We start from the raw sequence: 21,309 nt of genomic DNA on the forward strand, positions 1-21,309 counted from the left end.
TATTCGGGGAAAGGTTCCCATGGGGGTTTCCATCGAAGCCAAGAATGGGAGTGAGGTGTGTGTGTGTGTGTGTGTGTGTGTGTGTGTGTGTGTGTGTGTGTGTGTGTGTGTGTGTGTGTGTGTGTGTGTGTGTGTGTGTGTGTGTGTGTGTGTGTGTGTGTGTGTGTGTGTGTGTGTGTGTTCAAACACACATGCATGTGGGGGTCTGAGAGAGGAAGTCTGTCCATCTGATGAATGGGCATGTCCCTGAACTCAATTTTATACACTAATTGTAGTCTCTCCCATTCATTTCTAATGACCGGTCATTTTTGACCGGGAACATCACAGGTGTACAAAAGTTAAAATAATGTTCCCAAAATGTTATGAAAATCATTAAAATGTGTTTTGTGTGTTCAGATGCCCTGTGTGGACAAAGTCATGGAACCTTATGACAATCAGATTAAATGAACTACATTTTTCAGAGAGAAAACTTGTAAATCGGTCCAATTGGACCGGAACACAGCCGGAGGGTTAAGAGGATAGGATGTCATTTAAAAGATGAGACGTTGAGGATTATAATAAATACCGCTTTGATGTCATACAAGCGAGCCAAATACCCGTCCAAATGTGCACTTCACATTTCCATAACGTAAAACTCATGTCATATACAGTGTCAACATTCATGATCAGTATGATTGATGTACAGTTACCAGATGACATGGTGTCATAGCCTGGGTTGTCCTGAACAGAATGAGCCTGTGTTTGTCTATTGTGAAGAACACACACCTGAATGCACTCATGACTCATTTCTATGCTCACCAAAATTACAATTTGTTTCTCTGAATTGCTTTGTGAAGGCCTAACACCGTAAGATTATATTTTATAACTTAGCTAGTCATGTTGGCAATAGAACAAGCTTTTAAATGATGCCCACCTGACCCAGATTGCGATTTGTAATGGGCCGTTTTTTCCGATTGCGTAGCCAACAGTAAATGTGTGATGGGGGGGTGAGGGTTGTATTCCAAACAAAACAACTACAAGTGTGCTTGCTCTAGTTCCTCAACGGCACAGCTAGGAGAGCTAAAAAAAAAGCACCTAAAGACTATTCTTTGAGTCATAAAAGTGCATTGAAATTACACGGGCACACTTTGGAGAAGTGTGTGGCCACCTCTAACTAAAACCCTTAGTCCTCTCACTCAAACTCTTGTCATTTGTTTGTCTTATGTTGCACCTACCTCACATTTTCCAGGAATATTCTTATCCTGTTATTGAATGTATCCAGAGTATTTTCAGATTTTGTTATCAACAAATGCGGAAAAAAGTACAGCAAATGTAAAACGCACATCAAATCGTCAGGGTAACGTTCGGACTCAGTCTCATGCGTGTCCTCAACTTTGGTCTAATCATTTCCCCATAATCTCCAAACTGTTCCTTTTCTATTGCGTGCATGCTTATGCATATGCATTTCATATTTCTTCAGTAAGAAACATTTCAATGTATTCCTATCCATATAGGCCAATTCCCACAAGACCTAAAGGGTTAACAAACACGTAATAAGATGGCCATCCTCTGCAACATTTTTTACATTTTTAATTTAACTAGTCAAGTCAGTTAAGAACAAATTCTTATTTACAATTACGGCCTAGGAACAGTTTTTACCTTGTCAGCTCGGAGATTCGATCTAGCAACCTTTTGGTTACTGGCCCAATGCTCTAACCACTAGGCTCCCTGCCGCCCCACATTGCAGATGTCAACGGATAATTGATTACCTAGCAAGCCAGCGAGGCAAGGTAAAATATCTCAAATAGAGCTAGATAAAGCCAGAAGAAGAATATACTTGTTCAGAATAGCTAATCAGTCTTGTGTGTTCACATGGCAATCATTCACTCACTGCTAAGTTTTGTCAAGGTCCCGACATCAGTGTATAGCTATTCTGCTACAGGGCTTTATGATGCAAGCATGGGCACGTATGTATCACTTAACATGACATTTGATTGTAAACAAAACATTTCTCTATATAGGTTGGCTATACAGTGCCAAAGTTGGGACATAAACACTTTTTTAATTATCCATTTTGTATTTGTATTTCTTTCTTTTTTTTAAAGATTGCTATTGTGCTAATCCATAGAGAAAATGACAACAGATATGTGGCCTGAGCACGGCCGGTCCTGGGCGTTCTGCTTCCCTAGCATGACTAAAAAACTGCAGCCCCTACTAGAATAGTCCTAGGAAGCAAAATTATGTTGAAAATACGTCTAAAATATGTATTCTTCTAGATGTTGAAGTTAGGTTCAATTTAGGTTCTGAATTAAAGGTGAAAATACGTATTTTCCGGGCATTGAAATCAGGTTAATTTTGGGTTCTGAATGAAATGGAAAAGACGGCATTTATAGACATATGTTTGAGCCAAATCAAGGCTGGTCCAGACCGGACAAAATCTGAACCAAAAATAGACGCCTATGATTGGTTCAGATTTGATCCGGACTGGACCAAAAACAAACGTCCTTGGATGTGCAAATCAAGGCCGGTCTGGACTGCACCAAAAAAAGACATCCGTGTCAGTCCGTGCTTACTGAGGTATAGCCTACAGTGTCGCCTGAAATGGAATTTTAGGAATGCCCATCTATGTGGGAGGCCTACCTTTTGTAAAATACCCAAAAAAAGTATGGCCGATCCGGTCAGGACCAAAAAAAGACGGCCTACCATGTTGGCCACAATGGAATTTTATGAATGCCCACCCATTTGGTAGGCCCACTGTTTGTAAAACAGGCCGTTGCCTTTATTAGTCCTGATTCCTTTGACCTAATTATTTAATTCAACGCTATTAAAGCTCTGAAAATCAGCTACATTAACCTATTTGCAATGTGTTTACACAGCGGAAAATGTAGATGTATTTTCTTTTTTCGCTATGATCAGCTCGTAAAAAAAGTACAATATAAACTTGAAACCACTGATCATGACAATTAAGCCCATGGGATCAAACTCCTGAACAGCAGTTGTGAGTAGCCTGATTGTCCATTCCATATTGTCCGTTTTACTTTGACCTGTCCTGTTTTTAGGATATACTGTTTGTTAACACGTCAGCGCATTTTTTATTTATTTAGGTTGGGCAATTTGATCTGAGAAACCTACATGATGCAAACGTTTCCGTCTCATTACATTGTCATCCATTTTATCTAGGCTACAGAAAAGGCCACATACTCTTCACTTTATTTGCCACATGATTTATGTAAAACAATTTGGATGATGGAACGTCTCGCCAACAGCACCCTGGAGAGGCGCGCAGGGAATGGACAAGATAAATATTTAGTGTCCCTGACTTTGGCAAAGCGGGCACTGCTTATCACAGGGCGGCATCAGCGCTCACCTAAAAAGCCCAAATGACACTGGTTGAGAGAAATTGTCATTGTTTTGGGGCAGAATTATGTGTTGATGGAGGTGCATCCTGGTCAGTTTAGCTCAGAAAATCCTGCCATAGGCATCCGCCTAATAGTGCTGAAAGAGCGGGCCGGCCCTGGGCCTGAAAATGAAATCAAATGACAAAACAGGTCACCCACCTGGTTTATACCTGCTGAGCGCTCTGGGTGTACTTGGTGGATCCAGTGATCTGAAAAAACAATTAAAACAGTATGTAAACCTCCTGTATAGTTCAAACTTCCAAGACTTTGCAGTCCTCTGGCTGTGGTAAAAGCTTACACATCAACAGATCATGTAGTAGCGTCAAACAACCACTAGATGGAACTCTTGAACTACTCACATTTTTAGTAAGCAAACACTTTCTATTAGATCCTATCCTCTGACAACACAGCACTGAATAGCCCCACACCACAGTAGGATGATCTAGTATGTGCTCTATCCTGTTGAGAATGCACTGTAACAAACAGAGTTCACATGAGGGGTGTGATGACGATCAGAAGTGCACACACTAGGAGGGTGAGTGTATGGACTCCACTCACTGCTTGGTTTGTCAGTGTGCCACAGGGTCTGTCTGACCCTTGACAGTGGATCTGCCTCTAACCCCAACCTGAAACTACAAGCCAGAAATGAACTAAGGACTGCACAGAATTATACTCTCCCCTTATCCAATATCAACACTGTTACAGCCTACTCTGGCAGCACACAGAACTCAAAGTCAAAGTGACAATTGTAGGTGCAGGGAGCCAGGGCCGGCCATATTCATCAGAAAACAAGAACAATTGAACATAGCATGGGTATTGTTATGGTGACATGGTACCCTCATTCGTGTCCTGTGAAGAAGTCAAACGTAGTGCGCTCTCTTGTTAAGTAGCTAATCAAGCAAAATAAGTGTGTGTGTGTCTTATTCACAACAGCTGAATGTAATTCAAGGGCACAGATGCTGCCTGCTGGACATCACAGAGACGCACTTCCTTTGACACATCACAACTTCCTCCACAGACAGCTGTAGGCATTCACGGCTCCAGAATAATGCTAACGAGGTCCTCCAATCCAAAACGGCAGCTTAACTTACAGCACAATGGCTTGTGCCACGTGGTTCAGATGGTTAAGCAGGACGCACTCTCGTGTTCTCTTGGCCTTTTCAACGTCAACATGTATTAATTGCTTCACTCTGAATCTCGTTTGCCTCGATTCATCACAGATCATTCCAGGTCATTCCTCAAAACATGTATTCATGACAAAGCCACGGAAGCATTCTCACATGCATTGCACAGATAGTAATCTGCAGATAAGTGGTGATGAAGAAAAGGCACTCTATAGCAAACTGCCTGCTCTTTCCCCTGCTTCACTATCCTATCTGCATGCAGGTCTCATCAATACTTTGACAGCTTAATCAGTTACTGGTGTCACCTGCATCATTTCTCTCCCCCTGCACATCATAATGCTAGGGGCTAGGGACAGGGGACAGGGGAGTAATCAGCCCATTCAACATCCAACCCGCTCCGAGGCTCTGGGGCTGCGTCCCAAACAGCACCCATACTACTCCCTACCTAGTGCACTAGTTTTGGCGTAACACAGTTTTTTTGACCCCCCCCCCTCAAGGTTAGAGTTCGTCCCCCTCCTCCATAAAAAACAAATGTGGAATGCGTCAGCCAGACTTACATCGATGATAGTCTTTCTGTGGTACCAGGGCATGTAGCCTACAGTCTTGCTTTAGGCATTTCACATTTACATTTTTGTCATTTAGCAGACGCTCTTATCCAGAGAGACTTACAGCCGTGAGTGCCATACAGCAGTCAGTGCGTACTTTAAGTCATGGATCAATATTTATTGGTAGGCCTATTTGGGGATTATTTTCTCAAGTTAAGCCTAACATTTCACAAAGCTATACACGGTGTCGCAAAGCTGCCAAGATTTAATGAAATGACTTGTTCAGTAATTCAAGTTAGAAATTCAAACATTGCAGATTGTAAAAAAAAAAAGTCGATACAACAGCATACTAATCAGCAACCAATATGTTTGATTTGCTTGAGCCCTTAAGAACTGTTATCCACTAAAGATGATCTGTTTGCATCGGCCAATTCATTTCCTGTCCAGTATCCAGATGAACTATATAGGAAGCTCTGGGATAGGTAATCTCTTTTCGTAACGTGTTGAGGCCGGAAAATAAGGGGAAAGCGAGAGGCTCAATTAAAGATGTTACAGAACTGCCACTCCCTTCTTCCCAGTTTCCCTGATGTTGCTATGGCAATCAAGTTGTTTTTACCATTTTGTCACTTCTGCGGAGAGATCGCTTTCTAAACTAAAACTCTACCTAAGAACAATGCGTTAATCTCCGGTCTGATATGTGCTTTGAACCCCCGAGTAAGCTCCACTCATTCCACCGGCACTGTCGAAGCCTTCACCACAGCATTTGTTCACCGATATCCCCTTACTTTCAATCTATGATTTCTATTTCAAGGCCTGAGGCACTTTGATCAGTCACATTCTTGACACCTACGAAACAAATACTTAGCCTCCTAGTGCATATGGAAATGAAAAAGGTTAATGAATGACTTTTTTGAGGGTAAAAAAAAAAGAGACTATCGATGACAGGCACATGGGCCCCCGGAGCTCGTGGGCCCCCACGCCGTGCAGGGGCTGCACCAGTGGCTCTGGTCAAAAGTAGTGCACTACAAAGGGAATAGGGTGCCATTTGGGACACAGCCCAGAGGGCTCCAGGGCAGCTTACTCAGGCAGAACCACATGTGCTGAGGGTAATTTGGTGCACCAGTGATTCCATTTGATGTTTTATGGTGCCTGATGTTTAGGGTAATTTCCCTGTGCATAGAGAGAGACTGTGGTCACGAGTGACAATGGTTTGAAAACTCAGGGTGTTAGACAGAGTATTGGTACAGTTTACAGAGTCTGTAGTGCTTCTAATTGCCAAGGAAATATGACACAAGAAGAATAATAAAAGCACATTTTGTGGGAGCCACATGCAAATATTCCTGCTCTAGCTCTATTTAAAAAAAGAAAGACTGGATATCGCCACACTGAACCATGTCGAGAAAACAAACATTCCCACAGTCTAATGTTTGAGAGGAGCACACACTGTAACGTGCGTGCTGAGAGTCGGGAAGCAAGTTCAGAGAGTGCGTGTTTTAATAAATAAACACAACATAATACAAAAATAAGAAACACGAACAACGCACAGACATGACGCAGGAGCAGAAACAATGACGCCTGGGGAAGGAACCTAAGGGAGTGACATATTTAGGGAAGGCAATCAGGGAAGTGATGGAGCCCAGGTGAGTCTGATGGAGCGCAGGTGCGCGTAACGATGGGGACAGGTGTGCGCCATAACAAGCAGCCTGGTGACCTAGAGGCCGGAGAGGGAGCGCACGTGACACGCAGTCTCTTTCGGAGCGTGGACCTCGTAAAGGGCTGATAGAGCCACCATTGTCCACGGCCAGACCACAGAATGAGAGTGAATGAGAGGAGGACTAACATTTTGGTAGGTAGAAGGTTGCTGTTAACAACGCACTTACATATTGCATTGTGTATGTATTGTGAGACGAAGAACCTATGGATTTTCCCCCTTCTTCCTGAGGGGAGTTTACTTCCTCGTCTGTTCCGACCCCTTGGCCTGTACGGCTCCCTACCGTTCCAGGGCACTTGTCCAAACTCTTCCAGTTGTATGCCTCTTGAATAAGCAGGGCAAGCCCATCATCACATCAACACAGCTCATGTATGGGAATCCAAACAAATTCCTGTCGTGCAATAGTGAGACGGAGCATGAAGTAAGCAACCGGGGATGTTGACTCACCGTCAGAGTGCATTGCTTTCGAACAGTCCTGATGTTGAGGTGCTGGGTCAGGGCTGGAGGGGGAGCAGGGTGTTGAGGGGTCTGGGGTGGCTCTTTTAAACATGTGGGATTTAGTGTATAAGGCTATTTCTATTTCGTTACATTGACATTGTATTGTAATGAGCGATCTTTTCACTGTTAAATATTGGTGTGTGAAACTTATACTGTAGCCTATGTAATGTTAGGTTAATTTACAAGCAGAGTTGAAACATTAAAGAAATGCTCCGGTACTTTAGCGACTAAGAATGAATTTCTTTAAACCTCCCGCTTTGGGCTGAAAATTTCATACATCCATAATCTATGAGCAGAATTACTGTCGTACCTAAATTAGCCACAAAATCCCTAGTTTGAAAGCGACCGTTTTCTTGAAGCTGTGCCATGCCATTTTCCCTACATTTCCCCCCATGTTGGCCCGCCCCCTAGCAATTTGAGTTCTATGAGCTTCAGCGCATCACATTTAAGTGACAGCTGGCAAGAGGTCTGCCCAGCGTTATCCAATGAGATTGCAGGGCAAGTCCAACAACTCAATGGACACAGCAAAGAGAGAGAGAGAGAGAGAGAGAGCAATGATGTGGTGAACATATATGATGTAGTACGCAACTTTCGGGGACCACTTTTGGATCGTGAGTGCTACTTTTAGAAATACTGGCTAAAAAGTATACATGAATCTCTTTAAGGGGCAATCTGCAGTTAAGCGGTCACCCCCCACCTCTGATGAGGGATGGGACTGGAAAAATGTTACCCCTCTAAAATTCATAGACAGAGCTATGCCCATCTGTGATCAAAATGATAGTTTAAACCATGTTTGAAGGCTATACACTGGCGCAGTGGTCTAAGGCACTGCATCTCAGTCCTAGAGGTGTCACTACAGACACCCTGGTTCGAATCCAGGCTGCATCACAACCGGCCGTGATTGGGAGTCCCATAGGGCGGTGCACAATTGGCCCAGTGTTGTCCGGATTTGGCTGGTGTAGGGCGTCATTGTATATAAGAATTTGTTCTTAACTGACTTGCTTAGTTAAATAAAGGTAAAATATATATAAATGTTTTTTTTTAAATACAGTGTTTTCAATTACATTGTTTACAAACAAAGGAATAAAACAAGCTTTTATTTTGGGTTCTGATTGAACTGATTGACAATTGATCTAGGCTCATGAGGAATTTATAAGTTATATTCTTCAAAAATCTATTCTTCAAAAATATAGTGAATTTAAAAGTCAAATGTTTGCCGCAATCACAGATTGCACCTTTAACAATCAGCTTTACGATATTGAGCTGATGCACAGGCTCCATTAAATCACTCTACAGAGAATGATTCCATTGTGACCATCAAACCAGTTTTACTGCACTCAGCAGTGAAAAGTATGACTGAATATTATGGATTTATTTCATGCACAAGAGTAAAATCACTATTCACCGCTGGTAACATCCCTTTTAAATGATGATGGCATACTGATGGAGATGCATGGCTATATACAGTTGAAGTCGGAAGTCTACAAACACCTTAGCCAAATTGTCACGGCCGTCAAAAGAAGTGGACCAAAGTGCAGCGTGGTGAGCGTACATTTATCTTTTTATTTAAAATGTCGCCAACAAAACAACAAACGAAAAACAACCGTGAAGCTTACAGGGCAAAGTTCCACTAACAAAGATAACTACCCACACTGAAAGGAGGGAAAAAGGGCTACCTAAATATGATTCCCAATCAGAGACAACGATAGACAGCTGTCCCTGATTGAGAACCATACCCGGCCAAAACATAGAAATAAAGAAACATAGAAAACAAAACATAGAATGCCCACCCCAAATCACACCCTGACCAAACCAACTAGAGACATAAAAAGGCTCTCTAAGGTCAGGGCATGACACAAATACATTTAAACTCAGTTTTTCACAATTCCTGACATATAATCCTAGTAAAACTTCCCTGTCTTAGGTCAGTTAGGATCACCACTTTATTTTAAGAATGTGAAATGTCAGAATAATAGTAGAGAGAATTATTTATTTCAGCTTTTATTTATTTCATCACATTCCCAGTGGGTCAGAAGTTTACATACACTCAATTAGTATTTGGTAGCATTGCCTTTAAATTGTTTAACTTGGGTCAAACGTTTCGGGTAGCCTTCCACAAGCTTCCCACAATAAGTGGTGTAACATATCTGGTGTAACTGAGTCAGGTTTGTAGGCCTCCTTGTTCGCACATGCTTTTTAAGTTCTGCCCACACATTTTCTATAGGATTGAGGTCAGGGCTTTGTGATGGCCATTACAATATCTTGCCTTTGTTGTCCTTAAGCCATTTTGCCACAACTTTGGAAGTATGCTTGGAAGTATGCTTGGGGTCATTGTCCATTTGGAAGACCCATTTGCAACCAAGCTTCACCTTCCTGACTGATGTCTTGAGATGTTGCTTCAATATATCCACATAATTTTCCTCCCTCATGAGGCCATTTATTTTGTGAAGTGCACCAGTCCCTCCTGCAGCAAAGCACACCCACAACATGATGCTGCCACCCCCGTGCTTCACGGTTGGGATGGTGTTCTTCGGCTTGCAAGCATCCCCCTTTTTCCTCCAAACATAACGACGGTCATTATGGCCAAACAGTTCTATTTTTGTTTCATCAGACCAGAGAACATTTCTCCAAAAAGTACTATCTTTGTCCCCATGTGCAGTTGCAAACCGTAGTCTGGCTTTTTTATGGCTGTTTTGGAGCAGTGGTTTCTTCCTTGCTGAGCGGCCTTTCAGGTTATATCGATATAGGACTCGATTTACTGTGTGTAACAGTATAACTTTACGGCGTCCCCTCGCCCCGACACGGGCGCGAACCAGGGACCCTCTGCACACATCAACAACGGTCGCCCACGAAGCATCGTTACCCATCGCTCCACAAAGGCCACGGCTCTTGCAGAGCAAGGGGCAACACTACTTAAGTCTCAGAGCAAGTGACGTAACTGATTGAAATGCTACTAGCGCGTACCCGCTAACTAGCTAGCCATTTCACATCCGTTACACTCACCCCCCTTTCACCCTCCTCCTTTTCTGCAACAACCAGTGATCCGGGTCAACAGCATCAATGTAACAGTATAACTTTAAACCGTCCCCTCGCCCCGACACGGGCGCGAACCAGGGACCCTCTGCACACATCAACAACGGTCGCCCACGAAGCATCGTTACCCATCGCTCCACAAAGGCCACGGCTCTTGCAGAGCAAGGGGCAACACTACTTAAGTCTCAGAGCAAGTGACGTAACTGATTGAAATGCTACTAGCGCGTACCCGCTAACTAGCTAGCCATTTCACATCCGTTACATGTGGATATAGATACTTTTGTACCTGTTTCCTCCAGCATCTTCACAAGGTCCTTTGCTGTTGTTCTGGGATTGATTTGCACTTTTTGCACCAAATCACATTCATCTCTAGGAGACAGAACGTGTCTCCTTCCTGAGCAGTATGATGGCCGCGTGGTCCCATGGTGTTTATACTTGCGTACTATTGTTTGTACAGATGAATATGGTACCTTCAGGTGTTTGGAAATTGCTCCCAAGGATGAACCAGACTTGTGAAGGTAAACACATTTTTTCTGAGGTCTTGGCTGATTTATTTTTGATTTTCCCATGATGTCAAGCAAAGAGGCACTGAGTTTGAAGGTAGGCCTTGAAATACATCCACAGGTACACCTCTAATTAACTCAAATTATGTCAATTAGCCTATCAGAAGCTTCTAAAGCCATGATATCATTTTCTGGAATTTTCCAAGCTGTTTAAAGGCACAGTCAACTTAGTGTATGTAAACTTCTGACCCACTGGAATTGCGATACAGTGAAATCTGTCTGTAAACAATTGTTGGAAAAATGACTTGTGTCATGCACAAAGTAGATGTCCTAACCGACTTGCCAAAACTATAGTTTGTAAACAAGACATTTGTGGAGTGGTTGAAAAATGTGTTTTAATGACTCCAACCTAAGTGTATGTAAACTTCCGACTTCAACTGTATATTCTGCATAGCTACATCTGAAATACTGCATTGCTGCAACAGTAAAAAACGAAATATTTCTATGTTTTATTGTCACATACACTGGATAGATCAGGTGAAATGTGTTGTTTTATAGGGTCAGCCATAGTAGCACAGCGCCTCTGGAGAAAATTAGGGTTAAGTTCCTTGCTAAAGGGCCGTTGTAAGGAGGAGCCCAAGGCGCAGCGTGGTAAGCGTAAATTCTTCTTTATTATAAGAACGAACACTGAACAAAATAACAAAACGAACCGTGAAGCTAATATGAGTAGTGCAGACAGGCAACTAAACATAGAACAAGAACCCACAAACACCAAAAGGAAAATGGCTACCTAAATATGATCCCCAATCAGAGACAACGATAAACAGCTGCCTCTGATTGGGAACCATATCAGGCCACCATAGACATACAAATCACCTAGACCTACAAAAACCCCTAGACAATACAAAACTAGCATACCCACCCTAGTCACACCCTGATCTAACCAAAATATAAAGAAAACAGAGATATCTCAGGTCAGGGCGTGACAACAACGACAGATTTTTCACCTTGTCGGCTCGGGTATTCAAACCAGCGATGTTTCGGTTACTGTCCCAACGCTCTAAAGCTTCTCGAACACTATAACATTATATTGTCATTGATAATACACTCCCACTATGTCTGGTGGAATGATCATAGGACAGGCCTACATACATATCCAACTGTACATACGATACATGCCTAATCGGTTGTTCATACACTGTAACAGAAATCTGTCATTTATACAGTCCTTTTGAGTATTATCAACAGTAAAAACCTCTGAAATGTTTTACTGCAGCATACTGTAAATTATGGTGCATTGTGGGAAAATGTTGTGGGCGGGGAAAGACTGGCTGTATTTCCAATGGCACTGTAATCAACCTCACACCCCCCAGTGCCGTATGGTATCTTTGTAGCTGCAAAAGCCTTTCAATTTTATCCCATTTTCTCCCCAATTTTCGTGGTATCCAATCGCTAGTAATTACTATCTTGTCTCATCACTACAACTCCCGTACGGGCTCGGGAGAGACAAAGGTTGAAAGCCATGCCATCCTCCGAAGCACAACCCAACCAAGCCGCACTGCTTCTTAACACAGCGCGCCTCCAACCCGGAAGCCAGCCGCACCAATGTGTCGGAGGAAACACCGTGTACCTGGCCCCCTTGGTTAGCGCGCACTGCGCCCGGCCCGCCACAGGAGTCGCTGGAGCGCGATGAGACAAGGATATCCCTACCGGCCAAACACTCCCTAACCCGGACGACGCTATGCCAATTGTGCGTCACCCCACGGACCTCCCGGTCGCGGCCGGCTGCGACAGAGCTTGGGCGCGAACCCAGAGACTCTGGTGGCGCAGCTAGCACTGCAATGCAGTGCCCTAGACCACTGCGCCACCCGGGAGGCCCAAAAGCCTTTTGACCACTAGTAGGTGCATGGTTTGTTGTTTCTGGCTCATTATTAACATATGTTGAGGTGTGCCTTGTAAGAGGCTATATTTGTTGCACCCGTGAGTGAGAATGCTGTACCAATTTAACTCCTATGTAGTGATAGTGCCCCATCAGTTTATATAGGGGACATAATGGAGTGGCAGCAAGTCTTAAACCTTAAATGTTTGAGCATTTTCCCATGTCCTTTTGTTCTATTTTGCCCTGTAGTTGCTGCAAGTTTCGAAGCCTTCATTAAGGCCTCTAGACGTGCCACCAAATATTCTTGAATATGGTGTAATGTGTAAACACTTTACCTAGCAGCCAACCTGCTTGCACCAATCGCTTGTAATTACAGTAAAATACTGTGAAATACAAACCCTTTCCCTTAAGGAATTTCATTCATTCATTCCGATTAAGGTAGAGTTTACTTTTTTACAGTATAATACAGTCAATTTTACAGTATTGTACTGTGTGCCATTACACAGTATTGTACTGTGTGTCATTACACAGCACTTGCTTTGATACCGTATTTATCCTACAGTAGGTATACTGTAATATGAAATACAGAATTTGACTTGCCACCTAGCTGCCTGTAAGCTACTGTGAAAATCATGGTAACCCCTTTAGTGTAGGGATACATGCATAACCGATTCAAGGCAACACAGTAAGGGTGATGCCTGCCCTGCACACTATATCGCCATATTGCACAGATCAGCATGTTCCTATCAGGGTGGGGCCCACAAGGTCAGATGGTGCCTCTCCTGGTTTCTCTGCATTTAATCTGTTTCCCAAAATCATTTCCAAGAGAGGAGATTAAGATTCCGGGGATTACATTGCTGTATGAAGGATGAGCACCTGCAGTGGGGGATGGCAAAAATAAAATAATCCACACAGAAAGAAATAATCTGCCCTAAAGATATGATAGAGGAGATCCAAGAGAGAGGATGTTCGCCCCACTGCACCAGAATGCCTTAACATCCTGGTTCCTCATATTTAAATGATTAGGTGGAAAACGGTGTGGCTAATAGCCATCACTCCTAATCTGTGATACCAGGAATAATGAATACAGTGGGAACTGAAGCATGGTAAACCTTTTTATTCCACTTCCCAGAGCTATTTTACACAACACCAGAATGTTTATGTCACCTTTCTGTGTTATATCCTTTCTGTATTCTTGTGATCTTTCCTCTCTGAGTTCACCAACCGTCAGGGAAAAAACAAGTCCTGCAGGGGGCAGGGAGTACAGTACACATTCTTCTTCACCTCACAGCTGGTGGAGATGTTTTACCTTTATCCTTTCACTGCAGTGGGCTAAATCAGGGTCACACATAGTGATTCTCGGTAGTCTTAAACAAATCTACTTTGAAACAAAAGTATACACCTCACACACGTGGTTATGGGCTTAAAAGCCTGTACCATGTCAGATATAGAGTTGAAATGTATTACATTTTGAGTTTGCATCCCAATATTACACTTTATATACATCACATAAGACTGAAATATAACAAAACCGTTTGACATAGAAACACCGGATTTTCTGCGTTACTTTTTTTGTTTTGTTTATTAATTATGAAAAATATGAATGACATTCCACCTATGAGGCCACTTGAGGGTGATTTGGTCAGTTGACTGCAGGATAGGGCTACTTGGTGAGACAAGGTACTGCTATTGACCTGACCTCTTGACAAATGTCTTCTGACAAACATTACGTAGTATGGGAGGTCTGAGTTCTTGGTCTGAATTCACGCTGTCTAAGGCTGCGTTTACAAAGGCAGCCCAATTCTGATTCTTATTTTTTTTTCAGTAATTGGTCTTTTGACCAATCAGATCAGCTCTGAAAAAGATCTGATGTGAAAAGATCTGATGTGATTGGTCAAAAGTGCGGTTAGTGTAAAAAAGAAAATCGGAATTGGGCTGTCTTTGTAAACGCAGCCTACGAGTATTGCTGATGTAGATCAGGTTTCCCCTGTTCAGATAATCGTATTGATTATGATCTAAAAAGGCCCCACTCCTACTCTGAGACACTTTATAAATACGTTCTGACTTGTGCTCCTTCTCAAAACCAAAATCAAAAGGCAAGTGTCCCTTTGGAGTCATTTGACTCACTTCTGTCAATACAAACAACAGTGCTTCTACCGAGACGGATGGTTTCTAATGCAGTAAGAGACACAATGCATCGAGCAGTCCCGGTCTCCATGTAACTCTACCGTACTCTGGGGACTCATTCACCGTAGTGGCCGTAAAGAGAAAAGCTCAGAGAAATTAAAGGGAGGTTTCACCCTGTCAGAGAACCAGGTCATGAAATCTGCTTTGCTACAGATGTAGGCTCTTAATTTGAGCCAGTTTGCTACAGTGGGAAAATAATCCTGCACCAACAGGAAATGTGAATTATTATGTGGATTATAATTAATGGACATTTTTGTAAGGGGTTGATACATTTTCCTTTAGGGCAAATCAAATCTGAAATTTCAAAGTGGAAATTACATACTTTAGAAGCCTTTTTAAAACTCTAACACACTACAAATTTGCATTTCCTGCCGTGCGGGAAAATTCTCAGCAACAACAGAGAGATCAAATTAAGTACACAAACACATAGAGCCTTTAACTTTGAAAAATATTTGCCACTTAGCAGATACCTTTTTTGTTAATCCAAAGGGATTTACAATAGAATATGATCCTAGAAAAGGATGTGCTCCCATTGCTGGGAGTGTTAAGCAATCATGCAAACATGGCCCTGGACCAAGAACCATAAAACATAAAGACCTTATCCCTTTTTGATTTCGCTTTTCTAGCAGGCGGAAGTCAATGTTCTTCTGGACAGACTTAACAGCTGCGAAACACTCTCTCAAGGACACGCGTGTAGAAGCAGGCAGTACATTAGGCTACCAAGAAGGTCAGGAAAAGACCCCAGGGTGACACCACCACATCTCCAAGGGTCACCTGGTGTCCCAAATGTCCTACAGCTGTGCAAATAGCACTTAATAAAAATACACACCATGCAGAAACATAAAGAGTGAGTGTGAAATCATGACGAACAGATACCATGTGTGGTGTGTTATAAATCAGAAAAGGGGGTTGAATGGAGCAGCAGAATCCCTGGGGGACAGACAGATGTCTGGACAGCATTCACACCCGACACAAATCAGCTCAGGCTGGAAGAAGGGGCTAACATCTGCTAATGTACTGCTCTGGACACTATTTACTATTTATGTCATCTGTCTGTCTGTCAAACACACACTGACAGAGAGGGAGAGAAGCGAGACGGAGAATGGCTCTCCTATCAGGAGAAGTAGATCCACCGTCAATCCCTGAGGGACTGGAGAGTTATGTTTGTGAGGATTCAATCTGTTCTGTCAAAGCAGTCCAGCCATGTCCAGTCCAGCATGCTACTGGACAAATGAAAGCTGACAGAGAGCAGTAAATAAAACGCTGAAAAAAAGTGTTATTTGTCACATGCACAAGTACAGTAAAATGCCTAACTTGCAAACCAGACCCAACAGTGCAGTATTCAATATCCAAAAGGTATAACTTATAAGAACATTTTTATAAATAAAAAAACACGATAAATACAGTATATACGAAAGTATGTCGACACACCTTCAAATTAGTGGATTCGGCTATTTCAGCCACACCCGTTGCTGGCAGGTGTATAAAATCGAGCACACACCCATGCAATCTCCATAGGGAAACATTGGCAGTAGAATGGCCTTACTGAAGAGCTCAGTGACTTTCATCGTGGCACAGTCATAGAATTACACCTTTTCCAACAAATCAAATCAAAGTCAGTTCATCACATTTCTGCCCTGCTAGAGCTGTAACGGTCAACTGTAAGTGCTGTTATTGTGAAGTGGAAACGTCTAGGAGCAACAACGATAATGATGGTCATTATGGCCAAACAGTTCTATTTTTGTTTCATTAGACCAGAGGACATTTCTCCAAAAAGTATGATCTTTGTCCCCATGTGCAGTTGCAAACCAAAGTCTGGCATTTTTATGGCCGGTTTTGGAGCAGTGGCTTCTTCCTTGTTGAGCGTCCTTTCAGGTTATGTCGATATAGGACTCGTTTTACTGTGGACATAGATACTTTTGTACCTGTTTCCTCCAGCATCTTCACAAGTTCCTTTGCTGTTGTTCTGGGATTGATTTGCACTTTTCGCACCAAAGTACGTTAATCTCTAGGAGACAGAGCGCGTCTCCTTCCTGAGCGGTATGACGGCTGCTTGGTCCCATGGTGTTTATATTTGCGTACTATTGTTTGTACAGATGAGAGTAGTACCTTCAGGCATTTGTAAATTGCTCCCAAGAATGAACCAGACCGGAGGTGTAATTTTTTTTTTTTTCTGAGGTCTTGGCTGATTTCTTTTGATTTTCCCATAATGTCAAGCAAAGAGGCACTGAGTTTGAAGGTAGGCCTTGAAATACATCCAAAGGTACACCTCCAATTGACTCAAATGATGTCAATTAGCCTATCAGAAGCTTCTAAAACCATGACATCATTTCTGGAATTTTCCAAGCTGTTTAAAGGCACAGTCAACTTAGTGTATGTAAACTTCTGACCCACTGGAATTGTGATACAGTGAATTATAAGTGAAATAATCTGTCTGTAAACAATTGTTGGAAAAATGTCTTGTGTCATGCACAAAGTAGATGTCCTAACCGACTTGCCAAAACTAAAGTTTGTGAACAAGAAATGTGTGGAGTGGTTGAAAAACGAGTTTTAATGACTCCAACCTAAGTGTGTGTAAACTTCCGACTTCAACTGTAGGTAGGGATTAGGAGAAAGTGACTGGTAGCAGAATAAATGATAATAATAATAACACTCATAATAATAATAATAGTAAACAGTATGACAGTAGCATAAGTGGTGGGTGTGGGTGTGTGCGTGGTGGTGAGTGTCTGTATGTATGGAAGTGTACGTGGTGGGTGTTAGCAAATATTTTTTTTTGAACTAAACCAAGATAGACCACAGCCTGTCGTTTCAAATGGGAACAAATGAGCCATAGTAGGCAGAACAAGCAAAGAGGTGGGTAGCATATTGGCGTGTTCTAGCGTGTATTTCCATATTTCCATTGGGGAATATAGGAAGTGCACGTGTGCAATAACTCAATTCGCCTTTGCAATTTTTGGAAACTTTGGCAAAGGGTAACTTAAAACTTTGTTCACTCTGTTTGTAACAGATTGTAGTTGTGGGAAGAGAAAATTGTATTGAGATCAAATGTTTCATCGATGAGTAAATGAACAGAATGTCGGCCAAAATCCATCTCGTTCCATCTTCTCCCACGGCCGGGCACTGGGTTTCCTCTCACTGCCATATATGGTAGTGAGAGGAAACGCCAACCGGATGCCTCACATCTACACTGTACCAGTCAAAAGTTTGGACAGAACTACTCATTCAAGGGTTTTTCTTTATTTTACTATTTTCTACATTGTAGAATAAGAGTGAAGATATCAAAACTATATAATAACACATCATGTAGTGACAATAAAAAGTGTTAAACAAATCAAAATATATTTGAGATTTGAGATTATTCAAAGTAGCCACCCTTTGCCTTGATGACAGCTTTGCACACTCTTGGCATTCTCTCAACCAGCTTCACCTGGAATGCTTTTCCAACAGTCTTGAAGGACTTCCTACATACGCTGAGCACTTGTTGGCTGCCCAACACATCCCAAACCATCTTAATTGGGTTGAGGTTGGGTGATTGTGGAGGCCAGGTCATCTGATGCAGCACTCCATCGTTCTCTTTCTTGGTCAAATAGCCCTTACACAGCCTGGAGGTGTGTTTTGGGTCATTCTCATGTTGAAAAACAAATGATAGTCCCACTAAGAGCAAACCAAATGGGCAAACCAGATGGGATGGCGCATCGCTGCAGAATGCTGTGGTAGCCATGCTGGTTAAGTGTGCCTTGAATTCTAAATAAATCACAGACAGTGTCACCAGCAAAGCACCCCCACTCCATCACACCTCCTCCTCCATGCTTCACGGTGGGAACCACACATGTGGAGATCATCCGTACACCTACTCTGCGTCTCACAAAGACACAGTGGTTGGAACCAAAAATCTCAAATTTGGACTCATTAGACCAAAGGACAGATTTTCACCGGTCTAATGTCCATTGCTCGAGTTTCTTGGCCCAAGCAAGTCTCTTCTTATTATTGGTGTTCTTTAGTAGTAGTTTCTTTGCAGCAATTCGACCATGAAGGCCTGATTCACGCAGTCGCCTCTGAACAGTTGATGTTGAGATTTGTCTGTTACTTGAACTCTTATTCTCTGCAGCGGAGGTAACTTTGGGTCTTTTTTTCCTGTGGCGGTCCTCATGAGAGTCAGTTTCATCATAGCGCTTGATGGTTTTTGCAACTGCACTTGAAGAAACATTCAAAGTTCATGACATTTTCCGGATTGACTGACCTTCATGTCTTAAAGTAATGATGGACTGTCGTTTCTCTTTGCTTATTTGAGCTGTTCTTGCCATAATATGGACTTGGTCTTTATATCTTCTGTATAGCACCATTACCTTGTCACAACACAACTGATTGGCTCAAAGGCATTAAGAAGGAAAGAAATTTCACAAAGTAACTTTTAACAAGGCACACCTGTTAATTGAAATGCATTCCAGGTGACTACCTCATGAAGCTGGTTGAGAGAATGCCAAGAGTGTACAAAGCTGGCATCAAGGCAAACGGTGGCTGCTTTGAAGAATCTCAAATCTCAAATATATTTATATTTGTTTAACACTTTTTTGGTTACTACATGATTCCATATGTGTTATTTCATAGTGCTGATGTCTTCACTATTATTCTACAACGTAGAAAATAGCAAAAAAGAAAGAAAAATCCTGGAATGAGTAGGTGTGTCCAAACTTTTGACTGGTACTGTACATCTGGTAAAATATCTGGCTCATTGTTTAATCTGTGGTGTTAGTGTGTAAGAATGTGAGTGTAGACGTGATATGTGGATATACATGTAAACAGGGATGAAAAGTGACTGGTAGAAAGAATATATAAATACTAATGATAATATATTAATGGTAATATATACATGTAAACAGGGCTGAAAAGTGACTGGTAGCAGGAATATATAAATACTAATGATAATATATTAATGGTAATATATATATGTAAACAGGGCTGAAAAGTTACTTGTAGCAGGAATATATAAATACTGATGGTACTATACTAATGGTAATAAATACATGTAAACAGTAGTAATAGTGACCAGAAGCAGGATAAATAGATAGATACTAATGGTAATGTCAATCAATAATCAATGAACAGCAGCGTAGCGGTAGGAATAAATGTAATCAATAATCATTTTAGCAGCAGCTTAGGTGTGAGGGGGAGCAGTAGTTGTTAGCCGATGACCAGGAGATAGAAGATGTTTAGAGCCTTGATGCACCGGTACCGCCTGCCGGACAGGAGCATGGAGAACAGTCCATGTCTCTGGTGGCTGGAATCTTTTGCAATTTTTCAGGCCTATCTCAGACACCACCTCACATGTACGTCCTGGATGGCTGGGAGCTCACCCCCAGTGATGCGCTGGGCTGTCCGCACCACCCTCTGTAGGGTCTTCCGGTCGAGGGCGGTGCAGTTGTCATACCAGATAGTGATATAACCAGTCAGGATGCTCTCGATGGTGCAGCTGTAAAAGTTCCTAAGGATCTAAGGGGGAAGAGGCACTGCTGTGCCTTCTTCACGACTGTGCTGATGTGAGAGGGCTTGGATTTATTGATCCCTGTTCTGTGTTTGTTTACCTGGAAAAGGGCTTTATTTGTGTATAACAGTAAAAAATAAAAAAAATAAAAAGGCCCTTCCTTACAGCCAATCAGAGTGCTTGAATGGACATTTGGACAATGGCTTCGCCCACTCTAGCTCAGAGTGTTGTTCCAAGAAGAAGATGCACGTTTTGGCTGACGACCAAGTTTACTATTTACTCTAGGAACATTGTGCGTGCATCCAAGAAAAAACACAAGACATTCTGAGTTTCACCAGTTCAATCCGAAATAACTAAAGAGTGTGTGTGTGTGTGTGTGTGTGTGTGTGTGTGTGTGTGTGTGTGTGTGTGTGTGAGACGAAGATAAAACTGAGAAGCATCCGTACTGTTCGCGCCAGACAGCCTGAGTTGGAACCGTAACAATCAGCATTAAGTACTAGTGGGTGACGGCGTCCGAAGCCAACCGCTCAGATGAGCTCCAGCTAGACGTTTTTTCAATAACCAACCTGATTAGAACGTTGCACTAACAATTGTAGACAGTAGAGAGCTTTATTACTAACGACTGTGTAGGCCTATATTATTTGGGGCGGCAGGGTAGCCTAGTGGTTAGAGCGTTGGACTAGTAACCGGAAGGTTACTGCAAGTTCAAATCCCCGAGCTGACAAGGTACAAATCTGTCGTTCTGCCCCTGAACAGGCAGTTAACCCACTGTTCCTAGGCCGTCATTGAAAATAAGAATTTGTTCTTAACTGACTTGCCTAGTTAAATAAAGGTAAAAAAAAAAAATATATATATATATATATATTACACAGAGAGGGATATTAGTTAGCCAATCAGTGGCTTCGACACGAGGATACCTGAGGCACTTCCTGTTCTTACACCCAATGACCCAATTGAGTTATCTGGC

General features: G+C 42.3%; 1 protein-coding gene across 2 annotated transcripts in view; it reads right to left on the bottom strand.

The window, feature by feature from the left end:
• LOC129840741 (double-stranded RNA-specific editase 1-like) overlaps positions 1–21,309 on the bottom strand; it is a 60,531-nt gene that overhangs the window by 27,509 nt on the left and 11,713 nt on the right. For both annotated transcript variants that reach the window (XM_055908884.1, XM_055908882.1), the window contains exon 3: positions 3,537–3,586. The gene's annotated coding sequence lies outside the window, so the exon portion shown is untranslated. The remainder of the gene's footprint in view (positions 1–3,536; positions 3,587–21,309) is intronic.

This window comes from Salvelinus fontinalis, chromosome 41 (assembly GCF_029448725.1).
Source record: "Salvelinus fontinalis isolate EN_2023a chromosome 41, ASM2944872v1, whole genome shotgun sequence".
Lineage (NCBI taxonomy): Eukaryota > Metazoa > Chordata > Actinopteri > Salmoniformes > Salmonidae > Salvelinus > Salvelinus fontinalis.